Consider the following 19,009-nt stretch of genomic DNA (forward strand, 5'->3'; position numbering starts at 1 on the left):
AACTCTGATTTATGTAATATGTGGCTAAATGACATAATTACAATGATAAGAAAATTACGAGCACCAGTAACAAAAGCAATTTGGTAAGCACAGCTCTATTGATAAAGCAGAAGTGTAGAGCATTGTAGACAGTGGCCGGCCTTGAGCATTTTATGTTCCATGCTCATCACTCATTATGTTATGGAGGAAACAGAGAACAACAGTTAATTGGGTTAGCGAATTAATTTAGTGCAAGTCTACTAACAGACTTTCTACTGTTCCTACTTCATAGGGTTGTTGGGAATATTAATGAGATAATCCATGTAAGATGCTTTATATCACCCTATATCAATAGCAAACCTTGGGGTGACTGATATTCTGGGCTGGATAATCCTTTGTTGTGGGGACCCGTCCTGTGCATTGTAGGCTGTTGAGCAGTCTCCCTGGCCTCTACTCACAGGATGCCAGTAACAGCTTCCTGGTTGTGACAACTAAAAATGTCCCCATACGTGGGGGACATGTCCCCAAATGTCTCTTGCGGAGTAAAATCACCCATGAGTGTGACTGTCTGCTTTTTATGGTGCCGGGCACTTAGCAGTAACTGAATATGGTTTGGTTCCCTTCTCTTCTGGATCCCCCACGTCCACACCTTCCACCCAGGATTCCTCTGCCTCAGCAACAAGACAATGAGTCTGTTAGAGCAACAGCCCTCTTGACTCAAAAATGCGAAAGGAGGGTTAATACTATGCTGAATTCATGGGGCATTTTACCCAATTTCTGATTGCTCTTACAAGGGTACCAGAAAATAAGATTGCCCCCTGACCGTGAAAATAGTAAAACTCATACACAGTGAATGTGGGAATAAACTGAGATGGCTTCTGGAAAGTGTGACTCAAGAGTTTAGAAACACCCTGGACTCTAATCAGCATAAATCGGGCGTAAATTCAGAAAAATAAAATTGTAATTTGTTGAGGGTAAACTTAATCAATTGTACCCTGTTCAAAGAAAGACAGTGTGACAGAAACAGGGAATGACCCGGTTTTGTTTTGGTTCTTTATTCTTATAAACTGCCAAAGGAAACATCATGTACCCATCCATTACTTAGGATTGTACATGGGTAAGTATTTCTATAGTGTAAATTCCTAGAAATGGAATTATAATGCAACAGATATTACGTATTGCCTTCCCAAAACTCGGTATTTATTTACCTTTCCATTCCCACCAATGATATATGTAATCACTCATTTTTCGAAAGCGTTAATTATAAATCATTTTGCTTTTTAACTTTAGTGAATGTGATGAATAGAAAATAGTAAATCAGTCTTAGTTTAGTTTGCTGGTGAGATGAGTTTCCAAGTTGTTTGTGTGCTCTCTTTTTTTCTTTTAAGCAGGATTCACACCCAGCACAGATCCCAGTGAGGGATTTGAACTCACCACCCTGAGATCAAGACCTGAGCTGAGATCAAGAGTCAGGTGCTTGGGGCGCCTGGGTGCCTTAGTTGGTTAAACATCCAACTCCTGATTTCTGCTCAGGTCATGCTCTCAAGGTTCATGAGATGGAGCTCCACATCCGGCTCAGTGCTGACAATGCGGAGGCTGCTTGGGATTCTCTCTCTCTCCCTCTCTCTCTCCCCCTCCCACACATGCTGTCTCTCTCTCTCTCTCTCTCTCTCAAAATAAATAAATAAACTTAAAAAAAAAAAGTTGGATGCTTAACTGACTGAGCCACCCAGGTACTCCTAAGTTGTTTGTATTCTTTCATAAATTATCTTTTTAAATAATTAGACTTTTTCTTATTAATTACAGAAACTTTTTACATAGAATGGATGGTAACCTATTCTCTGCTTTACATGCTACAAATATTTTTTTTCCAGTTTGCTTCTTGTCTTTTTATTTTGTTTATGATGTCCCAATAGAAGAATGCATCATAACATTTGTTTATAGGGTATACAGTGGAAAGCTCTCTGGAGGGGCCCAAGTCCCCTACTTTTCAATTATATGCATTTCTAGTTATCGGGATCCCTCTCTTTTTCTAATCAAGGCACTAACTTGATGCCCAGAAAGGGCATGGCAGAGAAGTCAACTGTTGCAATTTGGCAAAGTAAATTAATAATTTCTTGATATGGCCCCTAACAGCTCAGAACTCTCGATACTGGCAAACAGAAAGGGCATCCCATAAAGGGGGTGAGTACATAATTGCCCCGCGTGCTTTCAGCTGGACGACCTAGACTGGAGTTTGTCCCTTTCTTGCTATACTCTGTGCATGACTGCAAGAAAGACCCAGCACGATCCGTTAGTCCAGTGTTTGCAGCTGTGAAGTCCTCCAAAGCTTTGACCTCAGGGATCCAAACCACACCTAGGTCCCAAAACAGTAACAGTGACAGTACTCAAGGCCATTGGTCACCTGTCTTGGAAGGAAGGGATGTTCACACCCCCATTGCACTTCAGCATGAACCCATATCCCCCTCAATTCCACAGCCATTCTGTGTTTTCTTTGTCAGTCCATTGATTACAAACCCTCTTCCTTATACTACCTGATGTCTTAGTAAAGCAAAGATCCCCAGATGTGACGCCATGAATGATACAAGTGTGCTTGTACCGTGGTCTAAGAGTATGCCATATGGGTATTAGTGTTTTCTATCTGCGGTAAAGTTCTAGAAGCACTGTAAAAATTCATTTGATTGTAAGAAGTAAAATTCACTCGGACTTAGCAAAAAAAAAAAAAAAGAGGAATTTATTGAAAGACTATGGAGGAGTTTCATAAAACCAAGGGAACAAAACAGGAAGCACAAGTGGGCCTCAGAGAGGATGGGAACTGGCAACTTCTCTCTTTGTCCCAGTCCTACTCCCTAATAGACCTTTTCTATTCCACTTGCTTATTACACCAAACACAGCTACCTCAGACCTCAACTTACATAACTTCTCACTTCCAGAAAGTTTAGCATCACTGAGCCCCCTGTTTCAAAATCCTGAGGGAAGCAATCTAATTGACCTAGCATGAGTCAGGTGGCCGCTCTAGCCATGCCTGGTCCAAAAGGCAACGACGAGGGTCAGGGAGGTTCGTACGTCACCAGCTCCGCTTAGAGTGTTACGACACAAATGGTTAGGACAGGTGTGGGCAGAGCAGACCAACTGACCCATCTTTCTGCCATGAAAGTTTAGGAATCTGCCACATTGAGGCTGCTTCCTAAGCAGTTTTTTAAACCCCAGCCATCTTTTTTTTTTTTTTTTTTTTTTAAAGTAGGCTTCAGACCAAGCATGGAGTCTAACGCGGGGCTTAAACACACAACCCTGAGACCAAGACCTTGAGATCAAGACCTGAGTCAAGATCAAGAGTCAGACCCTTTACCCACCAAGCCACAAAGCCACCCCTGAACTCCAGCCATCTTAATTGTGTGCATGAAGGGTACAAAGGGGACAATGACAGTCTGAGAAACTCTCTGCTGAAGGGAAAGATTAATATTGATAGGTAGTGTCTTGATGGCACCAGTCCTGGGGTGCCCAACAATTTGAGTATTTCCATTAGGGAGAATTTGTTGAAATTCCTTTTGATTTGTCCTGACTCTCTGGACCTCTTTTATCTATGGACTACAACCCTGACATTCATGGACAGGGTCAAGCATTTTTTGTGGGAGGAGTGGGAAATGCCTGGATCCCTTTCAAAGCAATTACTAGAATAAAGTTGTGGGAGTAACTACAGGACCTAAGGTCACCAGGAAACCGAGTGGGTACCACAGAGTAACTCATCTCTGAGAAAAGGTACTTCTAAAATGTAGATTCCTGGGCTGTAGATTCCAGATCTACCAAATGCACCAAATATATTTGCACTTTGACAAGCTCCCAGCATGAGACTGCTGTTCACTGAAGTTTGGGAACCTCTGCCCTAGAACCTGAAGCTAGGGCTCCTTGGAATGAGCCGGCTCCCTCATGCACTCAGGGTCTCGTACTCATTTGGGAACGTGGCGTTTCTTCCCAGAAACATGCGCACGGACATCTACACAGAAGAAGTGTGTTCTGGGGCGCCTGGGTGGCTCAGTCGGTTGAGCATCCGACTTTGGCTCAGGTCATGATCTCGCGGTTGGTGAGTTCGAGCCCCGTGTCGGGTTCCCTGCTATCAGCCTGTCAGCACAGAGCCTGCTTCAGATCCTCTGTCCCCCTCTATCTGTCCCTCCCCCACAGGCGCTCTCCCCAAAACAAATAAATATTAAGAAAAAAAAAAAAAGGTGTGTGTACTTTCAGGGGCTTCATGGATTCCCTGAAGCTCTTCTTCAAGCCCAGACTAAGACCCCTCCATTGGAGAACACAGGGACCCTGGAATGTCTTGAGGAAAGAGGGAGAGGATAAGAGAAGCAGTGGAGGAAAGCAGATCAGGGAGGAGAACCAGTTATATAAATTCATTAAGATTCTGGAGTCAGGGGGCAGCTGGGCGGCTCAATGAGTAGTCCAACTCTTGATTTTGGCTCAGGTCATAATCCCGGGGGCATGGGATCAAGATGCACTCAGAGGAGCCTACTTGGGATTCTCTCTCTCTCTTTTCTTTCTTTCTTTTTTTTTTTTAGTTTATTTACTTATTTTGAGAGAGACAGAGACAGTGCAAGTGGGGAAGGTGCAGAGAGAGAGAGAACCCTAAGAGACTCCATGCTGCCAGCTCAGAGCTGGATGCGGGGCTCGAACCCACAAAGACGCGAGATCAAGACCTGAGCCGAAAACCAAGAGTTGGATGCTTAGCCAACTGAGCCACCCACGCACCCCGGGATTCTCCTTCCGTCTGTGGCTGGTGAGTGCATGCACACATTCTTTCTCCCTCTAAAAAAAAAATTAAAAAAGATACAAAGATTCCGGAGTCAGGAAGGTTTTAGTCCCAACCCTGGCTTGGACACTCACAAGCTGTGTGACATCAGTCAAGACTCAGTTTCTTCATCTGTCACATGGGAATAATAATATGTCCTAACAGGATCGCAAAGAATTTTAAGTGAGATAATGTATCTCAAGCACTTGGCATGATAAGTGACCCGTAGTTGATGATGAAGAAGTGATAGCTATCGAATCTGTAGGTCTGTAGGTCAGTAAGTGACCAGGTTATCCTTCTGAGGAATAAAGACCAACAACTGAGAAGCTCACAGCAGGAATACAGTCCTGGAGACAAGACAGCTAAGAGGAAGGTTTCTGCACTAGCATTTCCACTGGGGAGAGGCTTTTCTCACTATTGTTACAAAAATCAGCATGCAAATGGGATGAGCAAGGAAGCAACAAAGACAGTGGATAAGGAAACGCACGATGAGAGCACAAAACCAGAGAAAAATAGAATGAATACAGGAAAGAATCTAAGCCTTTAGAACTTTAGCTCCGAAAGAGGCCTCAGGAATCAGCTGACAAGCCCATTATTAACAGAACCTTCTGATCAGCCTTTTTTCCCACATCTCTTTACATTTTGCCAACGATAATATTCACTTTGACGCTGCAAAGCCTTAGTTTGCTTTTTGTGTTCCTTCTCTCCATAATTGAATGTTAGGCCATCCTTTTGTTATAGGCAAATTGGGCTGACAAAAAGAGCATTATAAATCACGAAAATACAAACAAATTCTCCCAGCTCTGAAATTCTCCTTCTGCTTCTGCTTGAATGGTTGACATAAATAATTCAAGGGGGGGGGGGGGGGCGGAATTCCTCGAGTGCAGGAGGGGCAGAGTTCTTTCTTCCATTGTCAGAAAGAACTGTCTCCCCGCACAGTATGGGGAGGGGGTGGTCCACCGCTGTCTAGGGAAGGTGACGCACTCACTGGAGCCTCCTTCCAGAGAGCTGGCCACTGGGCTGAAAGCCAACAGGCTCTTTCCTGAAAGCCTTGGGTAGGTGGGGGTGGAGGTTGTGCCCCAGGTGCCCCGCCTCTGGTGTAACTTGAGAACTTTGAAAGCCAGACAACTAAATTCAAGGGCTTTAGAGAGCCTGGGTAATGGGCCTCCAAGGGCCAGAGCCCAGGCGGGAAGCTCAGTGACAGCAGATGTGGTGCCTGAGCGCTTGAACTTGAGTTCCTTGAAGACGACACCGTAAGGGCAAGCCTTGCGGGAACCCTTCCCTCTGCTTCCTTGCTGACGGAGCCGTCCTGGAACCAGGACGAGCCAGGTGAGCCAGGGCCATCTTGCGAGGGCCTCTTTAGAAAAGTCCAACGGGGGGCGCCTGGGTGGCGCAGTCGGTTAAGCGTCCGACTTCAGCCAGGTCACGATCTCGCAGTCCGGGAGTTCGAGCCCCGCGTCAGGCTCTGGGCTGATGGCTCGGAGCCTGGAGCCTGTTTCTGATTCTGTGTCTCCCTCTCTCTCTGCCCCTCCCCCGTTCATGCTCTGTCTCTCTCTGTCCCAAAAATAAATAAACGTTGAAAAAAAATTAAAAAAAAAAAAAAAAGAAAAGTCCAACGGGACTTGCCCCTACTCCATTCTCATCCATCTGGAAGGGAATCGAAACAACCGCGGAGTCAAGGAAGCCAGCTTTTGAAGTCAGGCTGTTTCAGCAGCCACACTCTCCATCACGATCAAGGCTTCATTACTCTCCTCCCCAGGCAAAAGCAGGCCCACTTGGGGGTGGGGAGGGAGGGCGGGGGGAGTCAACACTCTCCCAAGGCTTACAGTGAGCTGCTGAGAACAGTACCTGGGGTCAGTGACTTTCCTTTAAGACATGAAACCCGTCAGGGGCGCCTGGGTGGCTCAGTCAGTTGAGCATCCAACTTCGGCTCAGGTCATGCATGACCTTGTGGTTCATGGGTTCGAGCCTCGTGTCAGGCTCCGTGCTGACAGCTCAGACACAGCCTGGAGCCTGCTGCGGATTCTATGCCTCCCCCTCTCTGCCCCTCCCCTGTTCACACTTTGTCTCTCTGTCAAAAATAAAATAAAAACATTTTTTAAAAAATTTTTAAATGAAACCTGTCAAGTGTACATTGTGCTACTGATCTCCAAGTGCGTGGCGTCACTTATTCATTTATTTCAAATATAATTGAGCTCCTACTCCGTGCCAGGGGCTGGGTTAAAAGCTTGGGGAGGCTAGATGAGTAAGACATGGCTCCCACTCACATCTTGGCAAGATAGACGCTCCCAGCTTACTCCAATACAACCAAGTATGAATTTGGTTTCATCTCTGGGGCAAAAAAGAGCCTAATGGTTCATAGAATCTAAGAAAGGATCAAAAATGAAAACATGGCAAGGGCTAGGAGGCCTCAAGAACAACCGGAACCCGGAATTTGAACACGGTCACAACTGCCTCCCTTTCTCCTCTCTGCTTCCGCCCCATCATCCAACTCGTTCTCCCAATAAACACCAAGTCCTGGCCACCGGCAAGAAACTGTCCTGTCCCTGGGCTTAGTGTTTTCCAAACTCCAACACCCGGAAACATGTCATTCTTTCTTACTTTCTGTTCGAAAATTCCTGGTGAGCCACCTTGACTGATCCATTTTGTATCAGATGGCTCGTCTTAGGTGAATCATCAGGGAAGATAATACGCCCCCACCTAAAGAAGCCATTTACAGGGGCGCCTGGGTGGCGCAGTCGGTTAAGCGTCCGACTTCAGCCAGGTCACGATCTCGCGGTCCGTGAGTTCGAGCCCCGCGTCGGGCTCTGGGCTGATGGCTCGGAGCCTGGAGCCTGTTTCCGATTCTGTGTCTCCCTCTCTCTCTGCCCCTCCCCCATTCATGCTCTGTCTCTCTCTGTCCCAAAAATAAATAAACGTTGAAAAAAAAAATTAAAAAAAAAAAAAAAAAAGAAGCCATTTACATGTCGGGGTTCGGGGCAGCAAAGTAAAGGGGGAGGGGAGTGTCTTCAAACCAACCCCAAAAGGTGTGACATCATTTTCATCCCCGGCGCCCAACATTGCATAAGACATATTTATGCTAAAAATAGCGCATTTATATTTATATCTGTATTTACAACTATTTGTATCGACAACCCTACTCCTGAGGCACTTCAGGGAAAAGGGAAGCAGGTCCGGCTGCTGGAAGTTTTGACAACAGTGGCTGTGTACTCAGTGGCACAAGAACGGCTAACGTTCCGGGTTAGGTTCGTTGGCCCTCGCCCGCACAAATTGGCTTGGGCTAACGCAAGCAACAACAAAGAGTGTACTAGAAGGCTGGGGGCAAGGCCACCTCTTTGCACGACTCCAGAGAGAGCATGTGAATGGTGCCCCTGAGGTCGTGCACTGTCACTGCTCTGATTGCAGGGAAGCTTCCAGAAGGAAGAGGGAGATTTGGGCAACTTCACCCGAGAAGAGGACCTGGGGCCATCCCCACCCAGCGGCACAGTTTCCTACCTGTTTCCTACCTGGTCACGCTGGTGCAATTCCTCTCCCACCTCGGGAATGTACATTCAACGTGAGAGAGAGTGACGGCCTTTAAGGATAACCTTGAATTTGTTCTGATTAGTCGCGTAAACCCTGCCCAATATTCAGATTAGGAAGAACGCATGACTCAAGACCAGCCAGTCCTAACCGCCATCCATCTTGTCGCCTGGGACGCGCCACTGGGTGCCCAGGAGAGACGCTCAGGTCGGGCTTGGGTCCGGTGCCTAATCGGTGGGGAGAACAGAACTTAATCACATGGACCAGCAGTAAGCAGGTACTTCCCTGGAGGCCAAGCGAGGTGCTGGGAGCAGAAAAGGGCAGAAGGGATGCTCAGGGAGGCAAAACAAGCAGATGCCTGTTCCCCTGGCGTCTGGGTGTCCTGTCCATCCCGAAGAGCTGGCACGCCACCGTCCTCGCCCTCTGGTGCTGCCGACCGCGGGTGGGAAGGCTGGCCAGCCGCAGACCTGACCGATCGCGAAGCAGCCTCTAGGCCGGTTCTCCACGCACTTGTCAGGACAACCAGGTCCACGGCGGTCAGGTGTGAGGGCGAAGAAAGAGATCTGTTACTAACGGTGCCCGAAACACTTTTGGAGGAATTTACCTTTTGAAAAATAAGTTCGAGCAAATTCAAGACTAAACCCTCCATCACATCACTCTGACCCCCTCCCCCTCTCCCCCCCCTCCCCCTCGTGTTGCAACGCTCAGCAGGGGGTGGCAGTGCCGCGGAGGGGGGGGATGGGGGGTGGGGGGGTGGGTTAGAACTAGAACACAGACCACTGCAAACAGCGTGCTGCCATCCAGAAGCCACTGCCACTCCTCCACGTGAAGGCGCGGGCCGTGTTGCCTCCCGTGAAGTCGGGGCGGGCAGGGCCGGCTCAGCTGGAGTTGGTTCGTAGGTGTGGGTCCTTCGTGTGCGTGCACCATCCAACACCCGGTATGTGGCCGAGACGAGGGAGGGTCTGGAGGACGGGTACATGGACTTGTCCCCAGCATCCTGGCCTTGCCTGGGTCGAGGATGGCAAAGAGAGAGGAGACAGGTCGGGGTGTTTAGAGAGTCAGGACAGGACGCTGCTCACTAAATCATTGGCTTGTGGTGATCAGATTCAATGCCACACAGGAAACACTCGGAACAGTGAGCGGAGTATCTCCGTAACTGTGGGTGGTGTCATTTGTAGAGTTAAGATACAAGTTCAGCCGCTGTAACAAAAGTTATACTCACAGTGGCTTAACCAAGAGAGAGGTGTTGGGGCGCCTGGGTGGCCCGGTCGGTTGGGCGTCCAGCTGCGCCTCGGGTCACGGTCTCACGGTTTGTGGTTTCGAGCCCCACGGCAGGCTCTGTGCAGACGTGACAGCTCAGAGCCTGGAGCCTGCTTCGGATTCTGTGTCTCCCCCTCTCTCTGCCCCTCCCATACCCATGCTCTGTCTCTCTCTGTCTCTCAATAATAAATAAACATTAAAAAAATTTTTTTTTTTTTTTTTTAGCCAAGAGAGAGGTGTATTTCTCTCGCCTTTCCCGTGAGGGCACCACCCAGAAGTGGCAGGCATCCCTTCCGTTCCCATCCCACTGGCTAGAACTTCATCACAAGGCTGAAGCTCGCCGCAAGGGAAGCCGGGAGATCTAGCCTTGCTGCCCCACTGAAATTCTGAAAGGAGGAACACGTATGTCTCGGGGCCCTCATCACGCCCTGCTGTGCTACTCTGCTGTCTCCCCGCACACAGAGCCAGAACTTCCCAGAGTCCAAACCCCCCAGATCTCTCGAAGTAACCCAGGAATATGGGGAAGCTTGGGGCACTTGAACGGGGGACAGTGCTGGGCTGGGGGACACCACATTCTTCTTTCTTCAGCCTTTGCCCACTGAGCTTTCACATACACCTGCTTTCCCTCCCACCCCACCTTCTGTGGTCCCTCAAGTCAGGGGACTCCTAGCCAGTCTCTTTGTTTCCATTCTCATCCCGGGTTCCCTTCCAGGCCCCCCCATACCGCTGGAGAATCCCCAACTCAGAATGGGAGCTCAGGCTTTCCTGAGTGGCGGTATATCACAACAGCCCCTTGGAAAGAGGGTGTCTCCTGCAGTTACTGGGACACGAACACTGGACTCCCAAGCACCTGGGCCCCCTCTCAGATCCAGGGCTCTCCTCCTCACGGCTGCACACACTTCTTCCTCTTCCTCCCTCAACCTGGGAGGAGGGGGCAGTGGGCTTGGCCTCAGCATCTGCTAAGAGACAACTGGCCCGACCTAGGACAAGTCCCTTCCCTTCTGGCGGGGCCCAGAGGGGACAGCGACCCTTTTACCAGCACACATTTCCCTTCCACGGCCACTGCCCCCAACCTCCCTGGCTTCTCAGCATCCTCTAGCAAACTCCCCCTGCCCCCGGTGGGACTTCCCACCTGCTCAAACGTACCTCCACCTTTCTGGAAGGGCCGGCCAGGCCAGGCAACCTCCCTGCCCGAGCCAAGCCTTCCTAATGACCCTCTGAAAGAGGAAAGCCAGCTAACAACCCCTGTTCTGCTTTGATGAGCTGACCCTGCTTTTTCCAGTCACAAGGGCAGTCTGAGGCCGATTTTTCCATCGGGGAGAAGGGCGGGAGTAAGGGCAAGGCGGGGGCGGGAGCAGGGGCGCGGGCCTTCTTTGGTTGGAATTAATGGGTGCCTTGAGCTAGAGCCGATGCGGCCGGTTCTGAGAGCTCGGGGAGAGAGGGAGGGAGAACACATTTCTTTTTAATGGGAAACAGATTTGAGAGGGGGGAAGAAATGAGAATTATAGAGGAATGAAACCCCAGAAATCCCAACGGAGCAGCTGGACACCTGCCCAGCGTGGCCTCCCACGACAGGCCTGCCCCGCACCCCTCCCAGGTCCCCTCCTGCCAGCCACAGGATCGCACCTCCGTGTGCACAGCCCCGTCACTGGCTGTTTTTCGTTCCGTCCTCCCACTGGCCCTGCGAGGCTGGCTGATGGGAATCACTAGCCCACTGGGTCAGGGAGCCTCCTAACACTCTGAGGGATTAGGGGATGGCTCAAGGTCAGCAGCAGAAAGGAGGAGGAGCGGGGGGGGGGGGGGGGGGGGGGGCGGGCAGGGGCTGAGAGGTACCTGCAGGGAGGATCTCACCAGGCACCCCCTTCCCCAGTCTGCCAGGGATTTGCATGGATTTGCTTAAGTTATGCAGCGGTACAGACTCCACCTATATTTAGATGTCATGAAATAACGTTCTCCTTTTTAAAACTGAGACGGGGGCTATTTTAAGGCAGCCAAAGGTTACCTATTCGTGGACCATATACATGCAAAGCTGTATGGAGAATTACGCAGTTTCACAAACAATCCTACAACCACATGAGAGCCCAGAGAAGAATCTTTTTTGTCTGCCACCGCTAGTGGAGAGAGCACCCCTGCCCACTTTTGAAGGTAAGACACTGGCCTCTCTCCCCCAAGCAATTAAACCGTGGGGCTGTCGTATTTGCTGTTGAAAGAAACGCTGGCTCCAACCTAGGGATCAAGGAACTCAACCATGGGAACAAACGCCAGTCGGGATTTGTCTGCAAGAAATGTAATGGCTTCTCTAGTCCATTGGCATCGGCTTTCGTGACGTTTGCAGGTGAGGGCCTACTGGGTGCCAGGGTCACAAACCCCTTGGCCTCAAAGTTCTCAAAGCAGATGCAGAAAGGGATCGTATCCCTGTAAAATGAAACTCGGGAAGTCAGAATGATGTACAGGCACGGTGGGAATACCAAGGAGGAACACTTGGCCCAGAGAGTGAGGTGGAAGTTCAGGGAAGATTCCAGAAGGAAATAAATAAATAAATAAATAAACACTGATCAGAGTCTGAAAGGATGATGGAGCGTTGAGGGAGGGGGCTCCGAGGAGGGAGGGTGTGGTGACAGGGGTGCCGCTGGAGGGAACAGCGTCAGGATGGTCTCCAGCCAGGAGACCCAGGGGGTGGGGTTCGGGTAGCCTCCAGCTGAAGAGGGCCTCCGTGTCTGCTAAGGGTTTGCCTGTTATCCTTTGGGCAATGGCGGTTTTCAGGCAAAGAGTAATTTGATCACCTTGAACAAGAGTGTTCCTGGCAGTGCCCTGGGGCCGGCAGGCTGCAGGGAGGGAGGCCAGGGAGAAGGTTGAAGCAAACATCCAGCAAGGTGATGAAGGTCTGAATGAGGGTCCTGTCCGTAGGGGTGTAAGGAGGAGAGAGCAGGTCTGAGAAAGATCTCGAAGGTTAATCAGAAGCACCTGGTAAGTGGGTAGATAAGGAGGGACAATAAGAACGATAAGAATGAGGAGAAAGGGACATGGTGGGGGCCAGACGGACTTTGTTCTCCCGGTTGGTTGGAGAGATCTGGAAGCCAGAGAGGACGATGCCGTCAGGGCGATGGAAGAAGGGAAAATTTTTTTTTTTTTTCTTAATGGCCAAATGAAGCTGTTAGATGACCCCTCGGGCTGAGGAGCCTCCCCCGATTGGAGACTCTGTAAATCTAGCTGCTTTCAAGCTCTGGCCACATCCTGCAGCCTCTTGAGGATTTAATTCAATTCAACAAATGTTTATTGAACAGCTAGTCCTCATAAGGGAAAGGGGAAGAGATGAGATCTAACAATTATCGAGTACTTAAACTGTGTTAGCAGAGTGTTAAGTGCATTTACGTGTAATCTCATCTCCAGTCACGGTCCCCTCAGCCCTGAGAGTCAGGGTCCTTTACCTGCAGGGCCCCGAGAGGTCAAGTAATTGGTCCAAGTTTAGGTGGCAAGGAAGGGGTGGGGCCTGGCTGCAAAGCCCAAAGTCGTGCTCGAGCTCTGAGACCCATTGTTCCCCAGTGAGTCCAGGAGGTTGCAGTGACTGATGCGCAAACTATTTTAAGCAAAAAAGGGAATTCACTGGCTTCTTTAACTAAAAAAGCACATGAGTCAGCTGGCTGCAGGCACAGTTAGATCCCAGAGCTCAAATGATGCTGTCAGCTCTGTCTTATTCGTGCTTATAAATGAATAAATTCATCTCTCTCTCATTTATGTTCATCCCGGCTCATATATAAGGCGGCGTGACGGTTTGGGGCTCCCGCAGGCTGAGTTCAAGTCCTGGCTCCGCCACCTAACTAGCTGGGTGACTTTAAACAAATTGCTTACCTTCTCCGGGCCCTTGCTTCCTCATCCTGTGAAACAGATAAAACAATAGTGACTGCCTCATAGGTTCTTGCGAGGAGTTAATGCGATTATCTCCACAACGCACTTGGGGTAGGTTCTGGCACAAAGTCAGCTCCCAACGCGCCAGCCTTTATTTTTTCTGTCTCTGCTTCTTTTGAGAAGGCCTCATTCTCTCTCGTTGCAGATAGTTTCCTCCATGTGACCCAGAAAGATGGCCACGGAAACCCCAATTTACAGCATCCTCTCGGTTCCCAGTCTCAGAGGAAGAAGGCTTTCTCTGTGTATGCATGTAGCAAATCTCAAGGCGGACTCCGACTGGTTCTGCTCGGGTCATGTGCCATCTCGGAGGCTGGAGATGGAGTATTTTCATTGGCCAGACTGTGTCTGACTGACTTTGCACCATGTGAGACACCATGCTTAACAGCCCCACTTGGGTCATCCAGAAGTAGAGGGAGGAAGAGTTCTTAAAAAGGTGGATGCTGTGGGGCGCCTGGGTGGCTCAGTTGGTTGAGCATCCAACTCTTGATTTCGGCTCGGGTCATGATCCTGGCTCATGATCCCAGGGTTGTGGGATCGAGCCCTCCGTCAGGATCCACGCTGGGAGTGGAGCCTGCTTGGGATTCTCTCTCTCCCACTACCCCTCCCCTCCTCATTCTCTCTCTTACACACAAAATTTAAAAAAAAATTTTTTAACATTTATTTATTTTTGAGACAGAGAGAGACAGAGCATGAACGGGGGAGGGTCAGAGAGAGAGGGAGACACAGAATCTGAAACAGGCTCCAGGCTCTGAGCGGTCAGCCCAGAGCCCGACGTGGGGCTCGAACTCATGGACCGCGAGATCGTGACCTGAGCCGAAGTCGGACGCTCAACCGACTGAGCCACCCAGGCGCCCCTAAAAATATTTTTTAATAAAAATAAATTAAAAGCAAAAAGATGGATGCTGTGAAGAAAAAATAATGTATGTCCAGTGTTCTGCTCTAATAACGTCTGTCCAGTGTTCTGCTCTGAGTGCTATTGAAAAGGCGTGATGAGAAGATGGGTAGGCACAGCCTCCTTTCCGTGAGAACTTATGACAAAGTAGGGAAGATGAGGCAAAGACACATACAACCCCACCAGAAGGCCGATGTTATGGATTGAGTGCCGGTGTCCCCCCAAACTCATGTGTTGGGATTTTTACCCCCAATAGGATGATACTAGAAGGCGGGCATTTGGGAGGTGGGGCTACTCCCCACCTGGAGACTACTCCCTTATAAAAGAGGCACAAGAATGCTCCCTTTGCATTTTCCGCCATGTGAGGTTATGGCTGGAACCCACCATCTATGAACCAGGAAGCAGGATCTCACCAGACACCAAATCGGCTGGCACCTTGATTTTGCACTCCCCATTCCACAGGCCCGTGAGAAATAAATGTTTGTTGTTTAAGCCACCCAGGGAATGGAATTTTTTGTTACAGCGGCCTGAACGGACAGAGACAGCAGAGGATGACAAGTACCGTAAGAGAAGGACAACTGAGATTCCCTACAATTTTCAGGAAAGAAGAGATCATATCTTGCTGGGTGAATCAGCGCAAGTCTTACGAAGAGGGTAGCGACAGAGCTGAACTGTGTGAAGTATGGGTGGGATGTTGGTTCAGGGGGATGGTGCCCATTCAACGTGAATAATTATGTTGGGGAAGAAGACCACCTAATCTGACAGCGGAGGGTGTGGTAAAAAGTGTTCTTGAGAGGTAAGGCTGGAAAGCTGAGCTAGCAGGAGCACACAAAAAAGTGGGCCAAGGTCAAGAGTCATTAGATCAGGGGGCTAGAAAAGAAACAGCTATACATAGATATTGAATTACTGAGATTGAGGGCAGGGTATGCACTCACGGTGTGAGTCAGATGCTGAGGTCATTTAGAAAGTCCGGAGTTATGAGCACCATCAGCCAGGGTGGGGAAAAGCCAGGATAAGCAGATGGCCAGATGGCAAAGATTTTTAAAGAGAAATCTTAATTCTTGATCGCCAACACCCTCCAGAGACTTGTACGTGGCTCTTGTAAATTCTTGTTAATCCAAGGGAAGTTGACTTTCTATGGGTAGTCTTATATCCATGATAGGTACGCAATCATTCGTTCATTGACTCATTCACTCATGCACTTAACATTTGTTGGGCATTGTTCTGGGCTCCAAGGACACAAATGAGTAAGACTTGGTCCCCGACCTCAAGGAACTCACCATCTGGTGCAAGCTACTGCTTTCTCATACTTGCCAGTTGCACACTGTATCCTGATGATCTGTTATGTAGTTGGCTCCCCACTGGACTGGGCATTCCAGTCAATAAATGTTTATTGACTGATTAATTGTATCTACCTTCAGTCTCCACTTGCACTGAGAGACTTTAATGAAATAATCTAATTTCAATTATGTACTGTTGTGTGCAGAGTCTGGAAGTTGTAAGAGGAAGTGAGGAGGAAGCTGAGCCCTCTTCGTGACAGAAGGAGCCACTGCCCTCAGAAAGTGCCAAGAAAGACCTGGTTCTATCAGAGGAAAAATTGAATTTCATTTGGGGAAAGGGAGGGGAAGGATCATCTGAGATGGAGTTAACAATAGAAGGGGGTCCAAATGGCCCTGTGAAAGGGGCCAGCAGAGGGACTGAGGTGGGGGACAGGGAAGGGGGGGGGTAGACATTGGAGGGTGGTAATGACCTTGCAGGGAGCTTGGACACAGAGATCAAAGGGAGGAGTTTGAGCTTCAGGCAGATGACTGCAAGTTATGAACAGGTAATGGGCGGGGGGGGGGGGGTGCGGAGGGAAAGAGCTGAGTGGAGAATTTTATTGTAACACGAATGGGAGAATAAAGACAACCAGGAGTTCTTTGACACCCTACCCATGAGGAAGCCGTGACTACATTGGCCAATGGAATACAGCCGAAGTGATGTTATATCAGTTCCAGGCCCAGCCTTTAAGGAGACTGGGAACTTCCTCCTAGGTCTCCTGGAGCCCCGAGCAGGCCTATCTTCAATCCTGATCACCTGTAGCTTGCCACCACTGAGATCCCAGCATCTCTCAGTTAAGCCCAAATAGGCTACCATAGACCCCAATACTGGTGTCCTCCCCCACCAGCCCCATTTCCCAGAGCTGCAGACCTTTTCTGCCAGGGTAGCCTTCACTTCCAAAACGCGCCCCCCCCCCCCCCCGCCAGGAGCGATTCTCTTGCATCCTCATTGGGAACCCATCCAATCCTGCACTTGCCACAGATGTCCCATTTGACTTCTCTTAGGGTAGCCTGAATCCGCATTGTTTCCGTCCCCTACCACCTTAACCCCTCCTTGAACACATATTTCGAGACAGACCGTGGCAGGATCCCCAGATCAGTCCCGGTGCCCACTTCCGAGGTGACAAGGAGCTACAGGTTGGCCCCGTTTCCTCTGTCTTCTAACCTGGTGGCACAGGAGTGGTGCACTGCGTGAATTCCAGTTGTTCCCCGGTTGCTACTGTATGCCTTTAACCTTCCTTTGACCCCTCGCTTCTCTTTCTCTGTTGGTTCATATCCTGGTTCTTCCCCCAGAGAGCCCTGATCCCTCTGCGGGACCCTAGTCTTCAGTGATGAATATTCTTGAAATGGGTAAAGCCAGACCGCATGACGGAAAGCCGAAAGGGGAAGAACGGTGCCCCCCAGCCATGTGCCTGGCCCGGTCTTCCCCTCAGCCCCCCATCTCCTCCAGCAGTTTTTCTCAGACAGGAGACGGAGGTAACACTCATCATTAACAGCTCATCATTTCCCTGAGTGCAGACTAGGGCCAGGAGGGCACTAAACACCTCCCCCACGTCGTACACTTGGGAGAACTGAGACTCAGAGGAGAAATTCACCCCGTCCAAGGTCGGAAAGCTGGTCACCTCCTAACTCCCAATCTGGTTCGCTCAGAGCTGTGCTGTCTTCCCATGTCTGACAAAGTCATGCATTATATCAAAGGAAGCCCCATGGTGATATTTAGGAGGAAGAGTTTACAGAGGGTCAGATTCTGAACTTGGTTGAGCTGAATAAAGCACAGCTACGCTTACTCTCCAGAAGTTAACGTCCCAGTGGGAAAGGACGGTAATTCAATGTATTAAAAAAAAAGGTTTTCTTAAGCACCAACTATGTACAAGATATATATTCTGTGAAGAACGGGAAAATTGGTGAAACATGGTCTCTGACCTCAAGAGCTTATGATCTAGCAGGAGAAGTAAGACATGCACGCACGAAGCCCTAAAGAGTAATGAGAAACCAGCACGTAGTAAGGAGCGTGGGTCACAGGGGGTAAACGCCAAGAGAGGTTGAGAAGACCGGGGTGTCCCCCCGTCTCCTGTGGCCCAGCCTCCCTGTCCCAGAGGAACCGCCCACAGGTGGATACGAGGGCTTTTCCGAGATGCTTTTTGAGGTGCCTGGGAAAGCCCACTTAACAACTCCAATAACTGCCATGGAGTGAACAGCATGCTGTAGAGCACAGAACCAATTAACACACACGCGCTCCGATCACAGATTTTTGTTCAAGAATACGTGGAGACCTACATCAGCGTAGGAAAGGCGGGCTCGAAAGATAAAGACTTAATGCATTGGGGTGAGCGTCTACAGTGGAGGGCTAACAGGAATGAGGGAAAATAATAAAATAGAAGACAACCCAGGCCTTCCACAGACCAATGGCTTAAGGAATATGATTAGCTCTGGGGCGCCTGGGTGACTCGGTTAAGCATCCGACATCGGTTCAGGACATGATCTCACAGTCCATGAGTTCGAGCCCCGCGTCAGGCTCTGGGCTGACAGCTCGGAGCCTGGAGCCTGCTTCGGATTCTGTGTCTCCCTCTCTCTTCCCTTCCCCTGCTCATGCTCTGTCTCTCTCTCTCTCTCTCTCTCAAAAATAAACATTTAAAACATTAAAAAAAAAAGAATATGACTAGTTCTGTGTTATCTAAGAGAAGAAGGGGTCCCTCTGTGTGGGGAGAAAGTTGAGCTCCAGCAGGAGGTGGACTTTGAATCGGTCAATTACCGACTCCACATTTCCAATGTCCCCAAGTTTCTGATGTCGGGGACTCAGCCAGATCCCCTTTCCTGCTGCATGGGTGCCCAGGACAAGTCACTGGAAGCTTCTTCTCCATCAGCGAACCTACCCACTGCCCTGACCCAGTGACTCCTGCTTCCCACCCCGCCTCTTTTCACCCTCCCTCCCTGTTTTCATCTCACAGTCCCAGACTTCCTCAGCTTGGCCCTTAAATAAGGAGAAAAGGAGGCTGGACTGGGCGTTGCCTGTGAGTGCTTGCTGACGTTGAGATGAGACAACCTTGAGCTCAAATCCAAACTCCAGCAACTAACTGTGTGACCTTGGGCAAATAACCTCTCTGAGCTTCATTTCTCCAGCCAATAAAGTATGCCTAACTACACTTACGGTGGCGTTGTAAGGATTCAACTAGCTAGTGCATCAAGCACAAAACAATAGCAGTTGGTTGGTTGGTGAAATTCATGGCTCTGGCAGGGATTTACAGCAGCCAGGGCCTGAACCCTCATTCCAGTTTAGACACTGATCTGTGATAGAGACCAGGCTCCTCACTCTTCACTTTCTTTCCCCGGAGCCCTGCTCCA

The sequence above is a fragment of the Felis catus genome, chromosome F1, assembly GCF_018350175.1.
Source record: "Felis catus isolate Fca126 chromosome F1, F.catus_Fca126_mat1.0, whole genome shotgun sequence".
NCBI classification, from domain to species: domain Eukaryota; kingdom Metazoa; phylum Chordata; class Mammalia; order Carnivora; family Felidae; genus Felis; species Felis catus.